Source organism: Sarcophilus harrisii, chromosome 3, assembly GCF_902635505.1.
Source record: "Sarcophilus harrisii chromosome 3, mSarHar1.11, whole genome shotgun sequence".
In the NCBI taxonomy this organism is placed as follows: Eukaryota; Metazoa; Chordata; class Mammalia; order Dasyuromorphia; family Dasyuridae; genus Sarcophilus; species Sarcophilus harrisii.
In genome coordinates this window covers 238,604,146-238,626,893 of record NC_045428.1, presented here as the reverse complement: position 1 = coordinate 238,626,893, position 22,748 = coordinate 238,604,146, and positions in this window count along the sequence as shown.

Sequence of the window (22,748 nt, the reverse complement as noted above, 5' to 3'; positions counted from 1 at the left end):
AATAATTCCCCACAAGAGCTTAAAAGAAAATTTCAAAGAAATAATTACTTTAAGAAAAAGGTGTTTTGGACAAGAGAGAGTTGAACTAATAAACTTAATCTCAATCAAGGTTACTTTTCTTTGCCCTTAGCAGATATCTTGATAATCAATCCCTCAAAGTTTTTTAACTTCTATCTTGGACTTTTTCTTTAAATGTGTAACATCTTCTAATATCACCATCACCACTTAGCAAATCTAATCATTTCTAAGTCTATCTCACTACCTTTCTAATCGGTCCCTTTTTTTCCCACTCATATTCTATTCTTATATGCCTGATTGTATATTATATAACTTCTTCCCTGTATTATTGCAATCATCTTCCAATTGGTCTTTCTGTATTCAGTCTCTTACTTCTTCAGTACATAAAACTGCAAAATTGACATTCTTAAAAAGCAAGCTTTACCATGTAATTTCTCTACTGAAAAAGTTCAAGGGCTCAAAATGTGCTCTAGGGAAAAAAATTCATACTTTTGGGGGGGGGATAGAGGAGGCAATATTTAACCACTTTCACTGCAAGCTGATCATGAATCTGCCTTTCTCCACATCTCATCCCTCACACTCCATATTCTAGCGGAGGTGCTGTCCTCTGAACATGACATGCCAACTCCTACCTTTCTGTGCCATTGTATTTCTCCCAAGTTTCTTCAAGACTGAGCTAAATCACTGGCTTTCCTGATTTTCCTCTATACCTCCTCCAAACCACAGCCATAAAAAGTATTACTTTATAATTATTTTATATTTTTATATATATTATATAGTTATTCTCTTCTTATTTTTCCTTTATATGATATAAGGGAAGGGATTTTTAAAATATTTCTTTTGCTTAGTAGATAGATGGTATCTAATAAAATATGTATTGAATTGAATAGATTATTATGTTCAAAGTTAATGTTTACAAACTATTTCAAAATTTATTATTAGCACTTTCTGCCACTTTTCTGTTATTCTACAATAGTTACTGCAGAATTGGAAGAGGACTGGGAGTCATTTCTATTTTTCTTCATTTCACAGGGTGCCATAGAATAAAAGATAATGATCAAAATACATGCTTTCAGTAAGAAAAAAGTAACTGCTACTCTCAAATTTTTTTGGAATTATAAAAGGCATTTTCTTAGATGGCATGACATTTTGAGCAAAATTATTGACAGCTTGATATCAACTTGCTTGTACTTTGCCATAGCAGTCACAACTTCCTAATATTTAATATCCTTGTTTTCCTAATTGCTTTTCTCATTGTTTCTTATGAAACATTAAATAGAAATGTTGATATTAACTTATAATAAAATATTGCAATAGGAGCTAAAGGAACAGAAGTAATCTATTTTCCTTGCCTACTTCACAGAAATAAGACATTATACAAGATTTATCCATTGAGTAACAAAATATTTCAGCCTCCAGCACTGCAAAAATCAGAACATATGGACTCTTTATTAATTAATGAAACACAGTTGACCATCTTCATCTCCATAAACATTTTTTTCCTAATGGGATAATGCTGTTTACCCCCAAATTCTAATTACTTTAGCACTATAATTCAATTAGTATTATTGGTTCTCTAGGGCTTTAGCTGACATTAATACAAGGTTTTTTAAAAACTATAGTAAATTCCAGTTAATCTTTTTCTGCAGTTGCAGAAAAGATGCAATTACTCTCTGAAGTTAACCTTTGGGTTTATAACATTCTAAAATGGAACGGATCTAAAACGTACTTCTGTTCAAATTTTCATATTCATTATATCTTACCAAATGTGAAACTAAAGCCAAATCACATGTATTTTATTACAATTTGTCATATTTCTACATAGTATTGAATCAGATAAAAAGTAAAAAGCTTTTCTAGATTTCCATGTATCTTTTTATTGTTCTTAAAAGTTCAGTTGTATTTATTACAACTTCTTGAGTATAGTTCAGATTAATTTCAGACATTTGCTGAAATTGTTTTGATTAAAATAACAACCTCCCAAATTTGCATTCCACATTAGTAATGATAAAGTTTTTAAAGCTTTCAGAAATAAAATAGAAAATTGAAATTTTGAAAGGCTCCTTATAGTGAACTTTCTAAACTACATCTTAATTATTAAAGGAAATTGGTTCCCAATCAATTTCAGTGAATCTACTTTGAATCTTATTAGCATCTTCTCTGCTTTTTCTTTGTTTATTTGTTTGTTTGCCTGCAAAAACAACACAATACCATTAGAGTACAAAACACATATCTCACTGTGGCATAGGAGTTTTTTGGAACACATGTTCCATATGAAATCCATGTTTCATATGGATGGAATATATGTTTTGGTAGGTCCTAAGGTTTTGAGTCTGGATCATATGAGAAAGTATGCAGTTATTTTCCAAAGATCATGTTTAAGAGTAGCTCATCACCCATTTGGCTGCAGATTGATAAATTTTTTTCTTGATGAGTAATTATCAAAACACCTACTAAATGATGGGGATACAAATACAAAGAATTAAATAATTTATATTCACAAGTATCTTATATTCTAATGGCACAGACAACTGTGTGTGTATAGATGCATATATGACATAAAATAAGTGAATATTCCTTTTACTTATAAATTGTATAAATAAAATAAATAATAAATAATATAATTATAATATAATACCCTTATATAAATAATATACAAAATTCAATAAAAAGGTAGTTTTGGAGCAAGCGTCCTTGTAGTTGTATGATCAAGAAAGGCTTTAAGTAGAAATCAGCATTATGCTATTTCTTAAAAGACAACCAGGCAAGATACCAATGTGATTAAAAGTAGACTTACTTATTAATTGTCTTAAAAGAAAAGAGAAGCTCTTAGAGGCAGAGGTAAAAAAAGGAGTGAACTCTAGACAAAGGAACAGAAAAATGTGATGGAATGTTGTGTAAGGAACACTGCAGAATGGGAATTATGTCCAATGAAACTGAAAAGATAAGTTGGGGCCAGTTGCAAAGATCTATTAAACTAAAGAGAGTTTACTAGAGGTGATGAAAAGCTACTGGAATTGATTGAGTAGGAGCATTACATGTTCAAATCTGTGCTTAAAGATTACTTTGGGATCAGTGTGTAGAATGTGCTCGAGTGGCGAGAGCCTGGAAGTAGAAAAAGTGTTGGAAAACTCTTATACTAATCTAGGTTAGTGGTGGTATGCACCTGAACTAATATGATGGCTCCGAGTTGAAAGAAGGACTCAAATATATTGTGAAGAGAGAAATTACAACATTTAGCAACTAAAAAAATATATATAGGTGAGGGAGAGTCCAAGATAATTCTGTGGATTCTCTGATCCTACACAATTCACGGTTTAATCTGTGAAGAATGCTTACAAACACTCAACCCAAAAAGTTTAAGCAGTCCTGGGCTTCTTACATATTATTTAAAGGGAGATCTAATATAGAGCCCAAATGTTGACTCTGGTCACCAGTAATACACTTCTAGAGAAATGGGAACATGGCAAGACATTTTGTAAACTACATGACTATCTTCCATAATCTATTACACTCCAAATCTGTTGGGGGGTTAGGATATTTTAGGCACTATCCAAAAGAACAACTGTAAAACTAAATCTAATACAGTTTCCATGATAAAGAGAAGGGAAAGCATATGGCCATAGGAAAAATTCTTAGTTCAATAAAAAACTTAGAAATCCAGTATAGATCAAGAACTGATTTAACAAGAAAAACTGCTAGCTTCCTAAAAATATTGAAATAAATCATAACAGAATTATTTGAAATAATTAGGATACATACAACCAGATCCTGGAAAAAAGGTAGAACTGTATTATAAAATGATATCTGTCCCAGACCATGAAGTAGTCTAAAGTTACTACATTGTTTATACTTTTTAACCTAATGGTCCCAATATTAAGCACAAACCCAAAGATGGTAAATGGCAGAAAAAAAGATCCCAGGTATAACAAAATATTTTTAGTATGGTTTTTGGATACTAATATACTAATAAACTGGAAACAAAGGGGTCCATTGATTCAATAATACCTAGATTAATTATGGCATATTGAGAGTAGGTATGATACAGCTAAAAGTGTGCAGGACTTAAGTCTTAAAACTTGTAATAAGGAAAACCTGGGTTCAAATTTTGCCTTTTATCAGTTATGTGACCATAGGCAAAATCTCAGGTTCCTCAACTGAAAAAGAAGAGTGTTAGACTTAATGATCTCCAATGTCCCTTTCATGATACCCTAACACTATCTAAATGTAATGGAATATTCGTGTACTGTTAAGATGAACCAATATGAAGAACTAAGAATCATGAACAAAAGTATGCCAACTGATGAAGAAAGTAGAACAAGAAATTAAATATACATTAAGTTTAAAATAATAATTAGTAAATAATGACAACAGAACTCAGATCAAATGAGTTCAACTAATCAACAATTATGTGTTAAATATCCATTAGATATCAGCCAGACTAATATAGTGGAAAGAAAACTGTTTTGGGAGCTAGAAAAAGAACAAATTCAAAATCTCTAATTAAGTACCAAACTAGAAATGCTGAAAACCAAAGATGAGATTAATAAAATTTAGAATAAGAAAACTATTGAGCTAATAAATAATGCTGGGAACTAGTTTTATGGGGAGGGGGAACCAACAATAGCAAGACGAATAAATCATAGGTTAATTTCATTATTAAAAAGAAAGAAGAAAAACAAATTGCCAGCATCAAATGTATGTTGGTGAAATATTCTAAAAGGATAAAAGGAAAAGGAAAAGGACCTTTGAGTATAGATAGAGATATAGACACATATACAATATACATAAATATATGCTTACATACATATGTGTCCATATATAAATATATATATATATATGTATACATACACACATATGTTTCAACTCTCAAAAAGATCAAAGAATTATATCCAAATGGGTATATAAAAAAGCATATACCACTAAAATTGACAATTTAAACAAATAAAAGAATATTTACAAGAGCAAAAACTTCCCAGACTAAAAGAACATTAAATAAAGAGTTTAAGTAAATCTTTCTTAGATAAATTTAACAAGCCACAAATGAATTCCCAAAGGGAGAAAAATCCTAGGAGGACAAGATGGATTTATAAATAAACTCTATCAAACACTCAAAGAACATTTACTTTCAATATTCCATTAAGTATTTGCAAAAGGAAAAAAAAAGAAATATTACCAAATTCCTTGGTATAAGTATTGTTTTCATCCTTAAGTCAAAGAAAGAGTCAAAATGATTAAAATAAGAGATAATAAGTCAAATAATATGTTTGCATAGAGACAACAGAAATATATTCAAAAAGATCATGCCATATGACAAGGTAGGATTTAAGCCAGAAATTCAGGATTATTTTAATATATTAGAAAAATAGCCAATATAATGGATCACATTAATAAGAAGAAACAAGAAGCATGTGATTATAACAATAAATACAAATATTTTAAACAAATACTATATGAATTTCAGTTAAAAACTCTAGAAAACACAGGAACAAGTGACATTTCCTCAATATGGTTAATAGTAGCTAATTAAAACCAAGCTACAGCATTTTGTGTATAAGCATTAAGCTACAAAGTTTTCCAGTGAGATCAGGAGTAAAGAAAGGATATATTATCATTGCTGTTTGATATAGTAGCAACAATATTAGTTGTAGCTTTGACAAGGAAAAAGAAATTGAGAGAATAAGAATATGCAAAAAGGAAAGCACTTTTTGAAGATGAAATGACATTTTATTTTGGTAAACTCTAGCTAATTAATTAAGATTAACTGAAAAAATAGCTATAACAAGGGTGAAGGATATTTTTAAATCCCCACAAATCTTCAGTATTTCTATATATTACCAACAAAATTGAGCATGAAGAGTCATAAATAGAAATTCTATTTAAAATGGAAAAAAGCAACAGAATATATAACATAACAGAGATTCTACCCATCAGTGCTCACACAGGAACTATATGAATAAACCAACAAAACACTATGCAGAAATAGATATACCTAAATTACTCTTAGAATAATGATTACTCATTGTTAGAATTAGCTAGTTTAAAAAAATAGCAATACTACCTAAATTAACACATTAACTAAGTCCCATACCAAAAGATCACTTTTTTCAATGATAAGATAATAAAAAAAATCTGGAGAACAAAAAGATCAACAATATTTAATAAATGATTTAGAAAAGTTGTTTTAAAAAGTGGGCCTACAAGAACCAGATTTCAAATTATAATTCAAAGTGGTAACCATAAAAATGATTTGACACAATTTTTTTAAAAGTTCATGACTGGGACAAATTAAATACACAACATACAGAATCAAAACAAAACAATACTATCTGATCATTCCAAGGGTCCTAAAATTTCACTCTTCAAAGCATTAATGCCACAATTTTCCCACATTATTTTCTTTTCATCTTTTGTCATTTTAGTCAATATGATAGGTGAGAATATGGTACCTCAAAATTTTTTAAAATTTGTATTTCTCTAATTAATAGTGATTTAAAGGATTTTTTTCCCTTCTGACTATAGATAGTTTTGATTTCTTTCTCCGAAGACTGCCTGTTCATATTCTTTGACTGATTACCAACTGGGAATAATTAATATACTCATAAATTTGACTCAGTTTTCAATATATTTGAGAAATGAGACCTTTATCAAAGAAACTTGCTATTAAAATTTTCTTCCAGTTTTCTGCTTTCTAATCTTGGCTATATTGGTTTTCTTTGTGCAAAATCTTTTTAATTCAGCGTAACCAAAGTTATGCATTCTACATCCTGTAATACTTTATATCTTTTTTCATCATAATTTCTTCTTTTGTTTATAGAATTGACATGTTCACATAACTTGTTTATGGTATCCCTGTTTATGTTTATGCCTATAAAGTACATTTTGACTTTATCTTAGTATATGGTGAGATATATTGACTTATACATAGTTTCTAACTAACTGCTTTCCACTTTTCCCAGTAGTTTTTGTCAAATAGTGAATTCTTGTCCTAAAAGTTTTGATATTTGAGTTTATCAAAGTCTAGACTGCTATGGTTATTTACTATTCTAGATTGTGTATTTAATCTATTCCATTGATTCGCCACTCTATTTGTTAGACAATTCCGAACTGTTTTGATGATTACCATTTTATAATATAGTCTGATATTACTAAACTACCCTCCTTTACATTTTTCCCCTGGAATCACTTGATATTCTTGGCCTTTCATTCTTACAAATGAATTTTGTTATATTTCTAGCTGTATAAAAAATAAATTTTGGTAATTTGAATGGTATAGCACTGAATAAATTAACTTAGAATTGTCATTTTTATTTTATTGGGTCAGTAAACATTAATTGTTCAATTAATTTTTTTTTGCAATTGTTCAAGTATGAGTTTATTTAATTTTATTGAAAGGCAATTGAGGTTAAGTGACTTCCCCAGGGTCATTCAATTAATAAGGACTGTGTCTCAGACTGGATTTGAACTCAGGATGTCCTGACTCTAGGACTGGAGCTCTATCCATTGTGCCAACTAGTTGCCACTAGGTGTGACTTTATTTATGCAAAAATCTCTTTTGTAATTGTGTCCATGTAGCATTTGAGTTTATCTTGGCAGGTAGATTCCCAAATACTTTATATTGTCTATAGTTATTTTAAATGGAATTTCTTTTTCTATCTCTTCCTCCTGGGTTTTGTTGCATGTTGCATGTTGTTACATGCTGATGTTTCTGTGAGTTTATTTTACATCTTAAAACTAAGTTGAACTTGTTAATTATTTCACACAATTTTTTTAATTGATTCTCTTAAGTATACTGTTATAGCATCTACAAAGTGTGAGATTTTTTCCTTATTTCCTATTCTAATTCTTCCATTTTTTTCTTCTCTTATTGATATAGTTAACATTTTTAATATAATATTGAATAATAGTAGTGATAATGGGCATCCTTGTTTCATCTCTGATTGTACTGTGGAGGTTTCTAACTTATTATAGATAATGCTTGCTGACAGTTTCAGATTGATAGTACTTATCATTTTTATGGAAAACTCCATTTATTCCTATGTTTTCTAATGTTTTTAATAGGAATTATTGCTATATTTTCTCAAAAGCTTTTTTCTACTTCTACTGATATAGACACATGCTTTTTGTTTTTTGTTATTGATATGATGGAAGTTTCCCTAATTTTTTTTTTTAATTTTTGCTAGGCAATTGGGTTAAGTGACTTGCCCAGAGTCACACAGCTAGGAAGTGTTAAGTGAACTCAAGTCCTCCTGACTTCAGGGCTGGTGCTCTATCCACTGCACCACCTGGGTGCAAAGAACTAAAAATTGAGTGGATGTCATAGTTGGGGGATGGCTGAATAAGTTGTGGTATATGAATGTTATGGAATATTATTGTTCTAAAAGAAAGGGTCAGCAGAATGATTTCAGAGAGGACTGGAGAGACTTATATGAACTGATGTTAAGTGAAATGAGAAGAACCAAAAGAATATTGTACACAGTAACAAGATTATGTGATGATCAATTCTGATGGAGATGGCTCTTTTCAACAATGAGGTGATTCAGGCCAATTCCAGTAAACTTGTTATCTGCATCCAGAGAGAAAAGTATGGGGATTCAATGTGGATCACAATATAGTATTTTCACCTTTTTTGTTGTTCTTTGCTTGCTTTTTTGTTTTCTGTCTCATTTTTCCTCCTTTTTGGTATGATTTTTCTTGAGTAGTATGATGGGTGTAGAAATATGTATAGAAGAATTGTATATGTTTAACATATGGGGGATTATTTGCTGCCTAGGGGAGGGGGTGGAGAGAAGGGAGGGAGAAAAATCTGAAACACAAGGTTTTGCATAGGTGAACACTGAAAATTATCTTTGCATATATTTTGAAAATAAAAAGCTATTATTTAAAAATGAATTTGGATACTATAACATTTGGTATATATATGTCTAGTACTGATGTTACTTCATTATCTATTATACTTGTTTTTTAGCAAAAATTTCCCTGTTTTCTCTTTTAATTAGATCTATTAGATCTATTTTTGTTTTTGTTTTGTCTGAGATCAAGATTGCTACAACTGTTTTTTTTTAAAACTTCAACTGAAGCATAATAAACTGTTCCATTCCCTTACCTTTACTCTATGTGTGTCTTTCTATTTCAAATGTGTTTCTTATAAACAACATACTATTGAATTCTGGTTTTAATCCACTCTGCTATCCACTTTTGCTTTAAGGGTGAGTTCATCTCATTCATATTCCCAGTTTTGCTTACTCTTTTTTTTCTCTATTTCATAGCCCTCATTTATCCCTCCTTCTCCCTTTCTCCCTTTCTCCCCCCTTCCTTTCTTCCCTCCTTCCTTTCCTCCTTCTCAATTAATATAACTCTCTATCTCTCTGTCTCTCTCTGTATCTCTGTGTCTCTGCCTCTGTCTCTCTCGCTCTCTGTCTCTGTCTCTCTCTCTGTCTATCTCTCTCTCTCTCTCTCCCTGTGTCTCTTTCCTTTCACTCTATCCCTAATCAAAATGTTTTGCTTCTGATCATCACCTCACCCAATCCAACCCTCCTCTCTATCAGATTTCCCTTGTATTATCTGCCTCTCCTCTTACTTCCCTGTAGCGAAAGATAGATTTCTATACTCAGTGGAGTATGTCTTATTCCAATTATAGCCAATTACAGTGAGAGGAAGATTCAAGTGTTGCCCAGCTTCCCCATTTCCTCCTTATTTCTAAAAAGTTTTCCTTTCATGCCTCTGCCATTTAAGAAAATGAACTTCATTTTACTTCTCCATTTATTTCCCTTTCTTCCAGTCCATCCCCTTTTCTCACCCCTTTGTTTCAAGTGACATTCTATTTTAAATCTATTTTCTTAACTTTTTTATCACATGTATATTCAAAATTGCATTATATATATATATATATAATATTCCATTCCTTTTTTTTTGTCTCTTTGGTTTCTATTCTTTTTTTTTTATAAATAAAGAAAACAAACATCCCTTTGTTTTCCTCATGACTAATTCATCCCTGATTCTACCTTCACTATCTTCTCATCTCCTCCTTTTTCCCTTTTATTTCCCTGTTAAGTCAATTATATGTGTAACAAACACCAACCATTTACTTATATGCTATGTTCTTTTGACTAGGTCAGATGAAACTGAAGTTCCAGGCTCACCCAATTTCCTTTTCCTCTTTCTTTCTTTAATACAGTACTCATTTTCTCCTGCCTTGCTTTTCTTCCTTTAGAATATTCAGAACATCAAATTTTGGAGAGATTGTCAGAAAATAGGCACACTGCTGCATATCAGCCAAGATTTGTGAATTAATAGAGCTATTTTTGAAAGTAATTTGGTACTATACCCTCAAAGTTACTAAACTATCTGTCTCCTTTGACCCAACTAAACCTCTACTTTGTCTGTATCCCAAAAGGATTTGAAAAAGAGGAAAGAAACACAGAAGTATAAAAATAATTATAGCAGTTCTATTTTATAATAGACAGAAACTAGAGAGTATAGAGGTGCTACTTGGGAACGGTTAAACAAAATGTAATGAAATATTTATGTGCCATAAGAAATGATGAAATGGACAATTTCAAAGAAAAGCAGGAAGAACTCTGAAATAATAGAGTTTACCAACAGAAGAGAATAATTTATACAGTGATAACTTAAGTCTGGAGACTTGGAAATGAATTGAAACAGTCCATCTACCTCCTGCTAGACAAGTGATTGTTTTAAAATGCAGAATGAAACATACATTTTTGGACATAGACAATGTAGAAATGTATTTCCTGAACTATGAATATCTATAATAAAGATTTCTTTTTGTTTTATTATTAAATGGTAGGGCAACGAAAGGGAGGGATGGATACTAAATGTAAAAGAAAAAAGGAAGGAAGGAAGGAAGGGAGGGAGGGAGGGAGGGAGGGAGGAAGAGAGGAAGAGAAGGAGGGAGAGAGGAAGGAAGGGAGGGAAGGAAAGGAAAGAAGGGAGGGAAAGGAAAGAAGGTGAGAGAAGAATTTAAGAAAATGTACTACATTTTACCTCTCCATTTTCCTTTCTCCCACTCCATCCCTTTTTCTCACTCCTTTGTTTCAAGTAAGATTCTGCTTTTAATTTTCTTCAGTTTTATCACGGTCACATTCAAAGTTGTATTAATTGTATATCTTTATATTTTATTCTTTTTTATCTCTTTGATTTCTATTTCTTCTTTATAAAGAAAGAAGGAAGAGAGAGAAAAGAGAGAGAGAGATGGGGGGATATGAAAGGTCGAGAAAAGGGGAGGATAGAGGAAGATGTTCAAAATGGCTCCCACCACAAACCATGTCCCAATCCTTGAAAACACACACACACATGAATGGCTAGGAAAAATAAAATGTACTTTATGTCTAAAAAACAAAAATGATTATCAGAACATATGAAAATCAATATCAGACCTTTTTTCCTTATTTAACTCAGCAACTGCTGGTGCAGTAGGTAGAGTGCTAGGCCCTGGAATCAAGAAGACAAGAGTCCAGAAGAACTGGGTTCAAATCTGACCTAAAGAATTTACTAGCTATGTGACACTGGGCATGCCATTTCACTTCTATTTGACTGTTTCCTCAACTATAAAATGGAGTAAAAGTGTCATTTACCTTACAGAGTTGTGAGAATCAAATGAGATAATATTTGCTTTTTTTAAAAAAGTACTTAGCACAGTATCTGACTTATGATAGTACTATATACATCTCATTCCTTTAATTCATTCTTTGATGCCCTGATGGCTTAGGTTACTGAAAGAACACGTATTGTCTTTTTTATTTGAATAGAAACATTTTATCTTTTTATAGTTCCTTTTTATGATTATCTTGACTTTTGTTTGCATTTCAGAATTTTCTTCTCAACTCTGGCATTTTCATCAAGAATGTATGGAAGTTCTATATTTCCTTAAATATTCATATCTATCCCACTCTCATCCCATACCCTTCCTTTCCTACTCTAGACATTACATTCAGTTTTCCTGGATGGTTATTTTTCACTATAAATCCATATTATTAACTTTTTGGAATACCAAATTCTAAAGCCCTGTTGGCAGCTATCTAATTTTCTGGGATTGTGAAATTAATTGAAAATTGATACCCCATTTTATTGTCTTATTTATTATTGATTGAGAATTTTATCCAATCACTGGCTTCAGTACTTATGGATTAGAGTTAGATTTAATCATAAATTCATTAGTATTAAGTTTTATAAGAATTTTATTTTCCCATTTTTCTGGGCTACAGTTGGTTTCAATCTACTTGGAAAGGATGAGGGAGGATGATTCCGTGTGGTCATAAGAAGTTCTTCCTGGTCATAAATCTAGCACTGCATTCTTATGTTGTAGGGAACTGCTTAACATGGGACACTTTCTCTCCCTCCTCTATTTCATGTTGTTTACTTAAAAAAAAAACAACACCAGTGTAATAAATACTTCACAACATAGTCAAAACTACCCCCATTTTCTATGATTCCTTCTAAGTTTTGTTTTGTGCTTCATATATTTTGTTCTCCCTCCCACCCCACTTTGTCATTAGACAAAAATATGTGTGTATATAAATATATGTATATACATATATATATGTGTGTGTGTGCGTGTGTGTCTAAATCATACTAAATATACTTCTATTTATTATTTCTTTCTTTGGAGATAGATTTCATTTTCCTTCATAAGTTCCTTGTAGTTGACTTGAATATTTATAATAATCAAAATTATTTAGTCATTCAAAGTTGTTCTTAGAACAATATTACTGTTTTGTGTACAGATTCTCAAGGTGTGTGTATAATATTGCCATATTGAGTACAAATTTTGCTCATTTCACTCTTCATAATTTCATGCAGATCTTTCCATGTTTTTGTAAAAATCTACCAGGTCATCATTTTTTGTAGCACAGTAGCAATCCATCAGAATCATAGACTAGAAGTTGTTTAGCCACTCCATAATTGATTGGTAACCCTACACTTTCCAGTTTTTTACCACCACAAAGAGAGCTGTATCAATATTTTATAACATATATGCTCTTTTCTTCTTTCTTTAATCAGCTTGGGAAATATCTAATAATAAATAGTACTGCTAGATCAGAGTATATACACAGTGTTATAACTCTTTAGGCATAATTCCAAATTGCTTTCCAAAACGGTTGGATCAATTCACAGTTCCACTAACAATGAGCAGTTTTTCCATATTGCCCCTCCAGTATTTGTTATTTTCCCCTTTTATCATTTTAGACAATCTGATAGGCATAAGATTTCTCATAGTTGTTTTAATTTGCAATTCTCCAATCAATAATGATTTAGGATATTTTTTTCATATGACAATATATGGATTTATTTCTTCATTGAAGAATTGCATGTTCATATCTTTTGACCATCAATTAGGGAATGATTCATTCTTATAAATTTGACAAAGTTCTTTTTATTGTTTTATTTTTTCGGGCTATACATGTATATTAACTTTTAAAATATACATTTCTTTGTGAATCATGTTGAAAAAGAAAAGATCAGAACAAAAGGGGAAAAAACAGCAGGAGAGAAGAAAATAAAATAGAAAAAAAAGTGAATATAGCATGTGTTGATTTACATTCAATCTCCAAAATTCTCTTTCTGGATGCAGAGTTTATCCAAAGTTTATTGGATTGCTTTGGATATGATTTTAATCCAAAAATCTTTATATTTTTGAGGCATAAGACTTTATCCGAAAAATTATTTCTAAAATTCCCACACACATATACAAACATCTGTTTTCTGCTTTTCTTCTAATTGGTCTTGTACAAAATTTTTAATTTTTGTACAATTTTTTAATTTAATGTAATCAAAATTATCCATTTTACTTCTCACAATATTCTTTCTCTTGCTTATTAATAAATCTGATAAGTGATATGTTTCCACTTTCTTTTAATTTTCTTATGATATCATTCTTTAAATCTTGGTCATGTATCCATTTTGACCTTATCTTGGTAAATGGTGTAAGTTACTGGTCTACAGGCAGTTTTTGCCAGACTACTTTCTTCCTTTCCCAACTATTTTACTACATAATGAATTTTAATGCCCAAAGCTTAAATCTTTCAAACTATAATCACTTTCTCTTGTGTTTATATATCAGCTCTGATCCAATGATTTACCTTTATATTTCTTTTTTCTTTTTTGCAAGACAATTAGGGTTTGATTTGCCCAGGGTGACATAGTTAGTGCCAAATGTCTGAGGACAAATTTGAACTCAAGTTCTCCCAACTTCAAGGCAGGTACTTTTATTTACTGTGCTACCTTGCTGCCCCTATTTTTCTAATTCTTATCCATTATCAGATAGTTTTGATAATTATTGCCTTATAATATAGTTTGAAATCCAGTACTATTAAACCCTCCTTCCTTTACATTTCCCTCCCAACAATTAATTCTTTTAATATTATTGGTTGTTTGTTCTTCCAAATAAATTTTAATGTTTTTTTCTAGCTCAGTGAAATAATTTTTGCTGATTTAAATGGGATTGCACTGAATACATTGATTATATATTCATAAGATTCTACTAGTCAAATTTACAGTAAATTTGTCATATTTATCATATTTATCCTGTTTGTCATATATATCATATTGGCTTTGTCTACCCATGAACAATTAATATTTCTCTAATTATTTAAATCTGACTTGATTTGTGTATAAGTATTTTATCATTATATTCATGTAGTTCCTAGATTTGCTTTGATAAGTATACTCCCAGATATCTAATACCATCTATAATTATTTTAAATGCAGTATCTCTTTTTGCAGGGTTCTGTTGGTGACACATGAAAATACTAATGATTTACGTGGGTTTATTTTAAAACTTGTTACTTTGCTAAAAATTATTGACTGTTTCAACTTTTTAGTTGAAACTTTAGGATCTTCCAAGTATATTATCATTATCATCTACAAAAACAAATAGCCTTATTACTTTATTACCCATTGTTATTCCTTCTATTTCTTTTTCTTCTCTTATTGCTATTGCTAGCATTTGTAATATAATATTGAATAATAATGGTGACAATTGGCATCTTTGTTTCACTCCTGATATTCTTGGGAAGGGTTCTAGTTTATCCCCATTACATAAATACAGGATTTTCTGGAGAATGTTGAACAATTTTATGTTTTCCCTATTTTCATGGATCCTGGAGATCTCCTCATGTGATTTAGACCAAATGTGAGCCCACCTTTACCTCTGATTATAGGCCGATTAATACGTTAATTTAATTTTCATCACAGAACAGTTTTTAGGACCTATCTTTTCATATCTATAAAAAGGCTGCTCTGGCTGTCAAAGGTATATCCCTAGACACTGAGAAGCATGGACTCTCATTTTATTGTCAATTGCTAACCTTGCTAATAAAGTGTGCCTCAGATTCATTTGTGACAGGATCCTAGTTATATATCTTTAGTAACCTGAATACTTTTTTCTTCTTTTTCTTTGATCTGGAATCTCTAGAATCTATGATATTCTTATTCTATATAATCTATATATTCTTTAATGTTCCCAAGAGGTTTCATTTTGGGATTTCTTTTATAAAAAGACTGGTAGAATCTTTGACCTTTGGTATTGAGCAATCAGAAAATTTTTCATTCATAATTTCTTAAATGATAATAATAAATGTTTTTAGTTTTGGTCATGACTCAAGTAATCATTTTAAATTATCTTTTGTTTGAAGGTGTTCTCTATCTTAGTTTCTTATATTATAAGACAACTTAAATTTTCTATATTGTTCTGATTTTCTGATTTTGTTTTAATATTTCTTATTCTTTCATACAATGATTAACTTCTGACTAGTATATTCTAATCTTTAGAGAATCTGTTACTTAGGTGAGATTTTGCACTAAGCTGTAAATTTTCCTTCTAATTTTTTCAGTCTTGTGAAATAGGGATAGATTTAGGTCCCTGATGTATCCTCATGTGGCTTTCAGATACATTATGAGCAGTGATGTGCTGGAGTCAGCTTCTATCAGCTCATAAGAATCAATTGTTAAGTTTTCAATATGTGTGAATGACATGACTATTCTCAGCAATACAATACTCCAAAACAATTCTAAAGGACTTAATGATGAAAAATGTGCTATGTACCCCCAGAGAAAGAACTAATGGAGTCTGAATGCAGATTGAAGCATAGTGCTTTTTAAATTTATTTTTTCATAGCATTTTTGGGGTTTGTTTTCTTTTGAAACATGGCCAATATGGAAATATATTTTGTATAATAGCACATATATAGACTATATTAAATTACCTGCTTTCTCATAGAAGGGAAGAGGATTTTTTAAATGTAATTGGAAAAAATATAATTTTTTTAAAAAAATATTTTCAATATGATCATGTATATATCAGAAATCAGTAAACACTAAAATCAAGGCTTGGCTTATTATTTTGTTGATTTATAGACTTACTATGATAGAGAAAATATTAATAACAGATTAAACTTAAAAATGTACTGTGCATATACTTTTTTCTTTTGATGGGCCAGTTGTTAAACATTTGCCTTCATACCCCCATGTAGTGTTCTCTTCTCTAAAATATAATGTTCTCTGTGAGCAGATTCTTGGGGAACTCCTGGAGGCAGTCTTAATTTCAATCCTGAGTAATAATCACCTCAAATGCAGCCAGGAGTTAAAATTCAAATCCTTTATTGTCTCTTCCAAAATAGCCGGTTAGTTTTCTTAGAGACCTATCTCTCTCCTTGATTCCAAGATCTCCTGTTGCTAGTCCTTTGCCTCTTCCAGCTTCAGCCTCTCTTCTCCTGAATCCCAAGCCTCCAGTCCGCATAAAGGTGATATATATGGAATGAATTGATTCCTCCTCCCAGAGTGGAATTGTGGGTTCTCTGTAATTTATGAATCTCCTCCACTGAATCCTGACTTGTGAATCTCCTCTAGTCTCTAGTTGACTTGTGGGCTTCTGACTTGTGAATCTCCTCAACTTGTTAATCTCCCGACTGAATCCTGACTTGTGAATCTCCCGGAGTGTCTATCAATTCCAGTGACTTAGCACCTTGTAAGAATCATAACACTCCCAGACATCATAATGGTTTTTACAACCCCTTATAAAAATTCTTTCTCTTACCTGCTGACTTCTGGATTGATGGACAGAATAGAGGAACTTTGTATTTGTATCTTTAGTTTTCTTGATCAGTCTTCTAACTGATGCCATTTTAAACATTTGCTAACTGGCCCAGTTTCCAAAGAAGAAATGAAAACTATAAAGAGCCATACAAAATGTACCAAATCACAACAAATGATAAATCATAATTAATCTGAATTTCTATGTCACCTCATATTGGCAAAGATAACAAAAAAGGGAAAATCATAATTATTCAGGCTAAGAAAGAGGGTAAGAGAAAGAAATAAACAATGGAGAAATGGATATAAAATATTTTATAATGCAATTTTTAAACTCTAAAGTATATATGATAATTTAACTCTTAGAAAACTGTTTCCCTATAAACAGCCTTCATCCTGTTTAAATTCTAGAATCATGATCTTAAAGCTGGAGAAGAGCCCAGCTCCTCAAGGTTATAATACGAAATTATTTCCCACAACAATACATCAGACAAAATGTTCACCAAACTTTGGATTGAAGACCTCTAGTGAGCAAGAATCCATTATATTGATGACCCATTCTATTTTGATTAGCTCCAATCATTAGGAAATTTTCTTTAACATCTAGCTAAACAACAGTCAGGTTCTGTTTTAAGTACTTTCTAGATATTAACTATCATTTAATTCTCTCATGTTGGTACTATTACTATTCCCTATGTTTTAGATAATGAAACTAAAAAGGAGACATTGAATGATTTGCCTAGAGTCACATAGCTAGAAAGCGTCTGAGACTGGATTTTGGTGAAGACAATATGTACATATGCGATTATATATATATATATATATATATATATATACATGTAAATGAAATTTTCACAAAATGAAAAAGGAGGTCATTAGCTTTGGCAATTAATAACTTATATAGACAGCATTTCAGTTAAGTGATAAAAGGTGAAAATGAAATTGAAAAGGTTTAGAAGAAAGTGAGAGGAATGGAAATGGAGGCAGAAAGTATAAATAGGTTTTTCAAGAAGTTTGGCTGAGAAAGGAAAGAGGGATAAATAACAATGTCTGGCAGAATGGTGGGATTTAGTAAGGATTTGATAAGGATATGGGAGAAAAGGGAATGTTTGCAGAATATGTTTTCAGATAGCACTTGAAGCAATAAAAAAAAGAAATTGCAGATTTATTATAGTTGGTGTGTTAGAGAAGCTTTGAAGGAGAAGAATAAAGGATAAATGTCGAGGGCCTAGCTTTGGGAAGAAGAAAGTCCTCCTCTTCATAAAGGGTAAATAATGAGGGATGATATAAAGAGCTATAAGGGATGAAGAAGGAGCTCAATTTTCTCAGTAAAATTTCTGGCAAGGATTTCAGTTAGGTAGTTTTAAGGGAGGTGGTGCTTTGGGAGATTGGAGTTTGGAACAACCATTGGGGAGACTGGGATTAAGGAATCAATTAGGAAGGAGGAGGATTGCCTTGATCAACTAGTATACAGTTGAGATAAATCTAGTTAATCTAAGCCACTGTAAAATTCTACAATGGAATGATAACTTGTTCCCATGGTAAGTATCATTTCTATTGCAACAGTCAAACTCTTTGTTGATCAAAATCTGACACAAAACAGCAATCCTTGTTGCATTCTCTATTTTTTAAAAGATAAATTTATCATTAACATTAATCCCAAATTTGGCAAGTGCTCTTCTTTCAGGGGGGAAAGTTACACTCAATATACAGATAACTGTTATTCCCTATTACAAATATACTGTATCGTCCCACTAGGTTTGTAGTCTGTTTCTTAGACTATTCATTTAATTCCTTCTTCTGTCCAGGTATTCCGCCCTTCTATATAGATGACCATATTTCTTCTGTTTCTTCCTCTACTGAGATTTTCCATTGAATTTCTTTTTTGCTTTCCTAGATTTCCTTACATGAGTATCTTCTTAATACACAATGCTACTCTAACATATATATATATATATATATATATATATATATATATATATATATATGTTACTTTTGAATAAAGTATACTCTCCTGGAGCAATATTGAAGTTATGAATATCATTTCACCAAATCCGAGAGATCCCTCTGGGATCAAATTAGCTTCAAATTGTTATGACCTATTTAGCCACTTCTACTCTACTCTCCTGAGACTGGAAGAAAGTGTAATATCTGAGATTATAGATCTCTAATCACTCCCTAATATGGTTTGGAATTTACCATAACCATGATCATAACCAATAGAGATTAAGATTGACATGAATGATGAAAGGAACAACACAATCCTTTCCTTCTTTCCAATATTCTTGTACTTGATTCACCTTTAAATACTAGGGCAGCCAAGCAGCACAGGGGATAGAATACTGGGCCTTGAATCAGGAGGAGATGAATTCAAATATAGCTTTAGAAACTTTCTAGCTATATGACCCTGGTTGAGTCACTTAACCCTGTTTGCCTCAGTTTCCTCATCTACAAAATGGGCTGGAGAAGGAAATGGCAAACAACTTCAGGATCTTTGCCAAGAAAACCCCAAATAGGGTCACAAAGAGTTGAATACATCTGAAATGAGTGAACAACAATAAAAGCCATTTTCTTCCTGTATGTCTAGAATAAGGTGAGCTATATAGCATAGTCCTGCATGGTCAGACCAAAAATAAATGCAGATAAAAAAATGCACATGTTTATAAATGAAAGTTTAAAATGTCAGTAAAAAGCAAATTGTACCAAAGTAAGGAAACAGTAATAATCATACTTTTAAAAAATTTATGAAACAATGCAAGCTTTTCTATAACAGAGTAGAATTTGTAAAAAAAGTTAATTACATATGAAACTTCAAATATATTATATACCATTTGATATTCCTTTTAAATATTTAGTAAAGTTGTCATGTTAATTTCTTTCCTCCTCCTTATTTTCTCCTCCAACTCTAGAAATGGCTACTATTAGGCACAAATGTGTAGATGTGCGTGTATGTGTATATTCATATATATCTATCTTCTTAATACACAATGCTACTCTAACATTTATATATATTTTATATATGTGTATGTATACATACATACACACATATATGTAAAATATTTCTATTGTATACGTCTATTTATCAGTTCTTTCTTTAGAAACAGATAGTATCTTCCTTAATAGGTTCATGTTTATAAAGATCATAATGCCTTAATTGCTCAAAGTTGTTTTAAAAACAGTATTGCTGTTATTATATACAAAGTTCTCTTGGTTCTGCTCATTTTACTCCTCATAATTTCATATAAATCTATTTTTTGTAGAGGGCTGAAACTCTTGAGTCCATGCACTGAGATCAGGACAGCCAAGCACTTGAGGCTAACTACCCATTGGACAATATTCTATGGGCATATGCTTGGAAAATGGCCCTTTCCACTATCCTGTGCTGGCTCGATGATTGGTGTATATAGAGAATTGTTGGAGGGACTAGGGGGTGGAGTAAGACTAGCCAGGGTCACTTTTGCAGTGGATGAGGAAGAAGGAGGTTACAGAGATTCTGCTTCCATCCCTTAATCTTCCACCCCTAAAGACCAAGAATAAAGACTAAGGACTTTTGCTTATCCTGATTCTGGCTGATTCTGGGTGCTAGTGCGGTCGTCACAATTTTTATAATAAAAAAAAACTCACAATTTTTTATAACAGTAGTATTCCACTATAGTCATATACCACATATTGCTCAGCCATTCTCCAACTGACATGCATTCCTGCAATTTCCAGTTCTTTGCCATCACAAATAAAACTTAGAACATATAGGTTCTTTTCTTTTTTCCTTAATTATCTTTCAAAATAGACCTCATGATAGTATTGCTGAGGAAAAGGGTACAGGAAATTTAATGCTATTCTGATTAAATCACAAAATTCATCATACTAAATTAGAAAAAAAAAGTAACAGAATTCATTGGGAAGAATAAAAAGTCAAGAATATCAAAGGAACTTATGAGAAAAACATGAAAAAGAATTTTTCTTTTTCATTCAGTATCCGATTTTAAAGTATATTATATAGAGAAAATCAGCTGATATCTAGAAAAAATAGTTATCCCAAGACTCTGGATAAGGGAAGAGTATACTTGTGGATAAATTCTTGATTATTCTCCAGAAAGGATGGATTGTTTCAATTCTACCAACAGTGAATTAGTGTAGTATAAGCCAAGATGCCATGAGAAGCCATTTGGGCCAGGAAAAGATGTTGCCCAGAAAGCTAGTTCCTTGAGGGAGACCTTTTGGAGAAATGCAATCTAAGTATCACTGATAGTCACTGTTTATTTGTTAGCAGAAAAGAAAGGGGGACCAAGATTGTAGAGGAAGAAAATATCAGCACACACGAATCAAGGCCTTGGTAGTTGGGCACATAACAAAAGGGAAAAGGAAAAAAAAAAAAACTAACAAACTAAAACGGTATACTCTTCCCTTATCCAGAATCTTGGGATAACTATTTCTTCTAGATATCAGCTGATTCTATATGTGTATGTATGTGTGTATATATATATATATATATATATATATATATAGTATATAATATAATTTAAAATCTGATACTGTCAAATGTTCTTTTTCATGTTTTTCTCATAAGTTCCTTTGATATTCTTGACTTTTTGTTCTTCCCAATGAATTCTGTTATTTTTTTTCTAATTTAGTATGATGAATTTGGTGATTTAATCAGAATAGCATTAAATATGTAAATTTGAGGTTAAATTGTCATTTTTATTATATTGATTTTGCCTATTCATGAAAAATAAATATTTCTATATTTAAATTTTATCTTATTTGTATAAAAAAGTTTTTTTCTTAATAATTTTATTCATATAGTTCCTAGGTTTGTTTTGTTAGGTGTGTTCCTAGGTATTTTTATGCTGTTTAGTTATTTTAAATGGGGAATCTCTTACTATCATTTCTTGCAGGATTCTGTTTGGGATATATAGAAATTCTGATAATTTATGTGTATTTACTTTATATCCCATTACTTTGCTAAAATTGTTTCAACTAACTTTTTAGTTGTATCTTTGTGATTTTCCAAATATTTTCAAAGACCATAATCTTGGAACATCATATTTCGAAGAGCAAAAGAATTGGTATTGTGACCAAGAATAATTCATCCAGAAAAGTGAAGTATAATCCTAAATGAAAAATGAATGAAATTTAATGAAGTGAAAGATGTTCAGTTATTTTAAAAAAAGACTAGAATTCAATGGAAAATTTTATACATAAGATTTAGAAAAAAACATGTAAGGAAAAAAATTAAAGGCTAATTATAAAAGACTCATTAAGGACAAACTTAACTTTCTATATATGAAAATATTATTATGATATTTGTAGCAGTAAACAGTCAAATCTTTACTAGAGTAGTTTGAAAGAAAGATTGGGCCTGAGTTGAATACTATGGGGTGATTCTAAAAAGTAAAATTGTATGGTAAAAGGTACACAGATGCAATTATCTAAAATAGGATGTGAATGGAAGAACTGACATTCATACTTTCTTGAAGTCAGATGCTCAGTCTTGTCTTCTTTCAGTGTCCCTTTGTTTTTGTCTGTCTGTCTCTCTGAGAAGCCCTCTTGATTGTTTCAAATGATTAATGGGCCAGACTTTTCACTTTAACATAACTATTCAGAGTGCTTGGTTTGATATACCTATTCAAAGTAATTGGTTTGACATACCTATTAAAAGTGGTTGGACTTAGCTATTT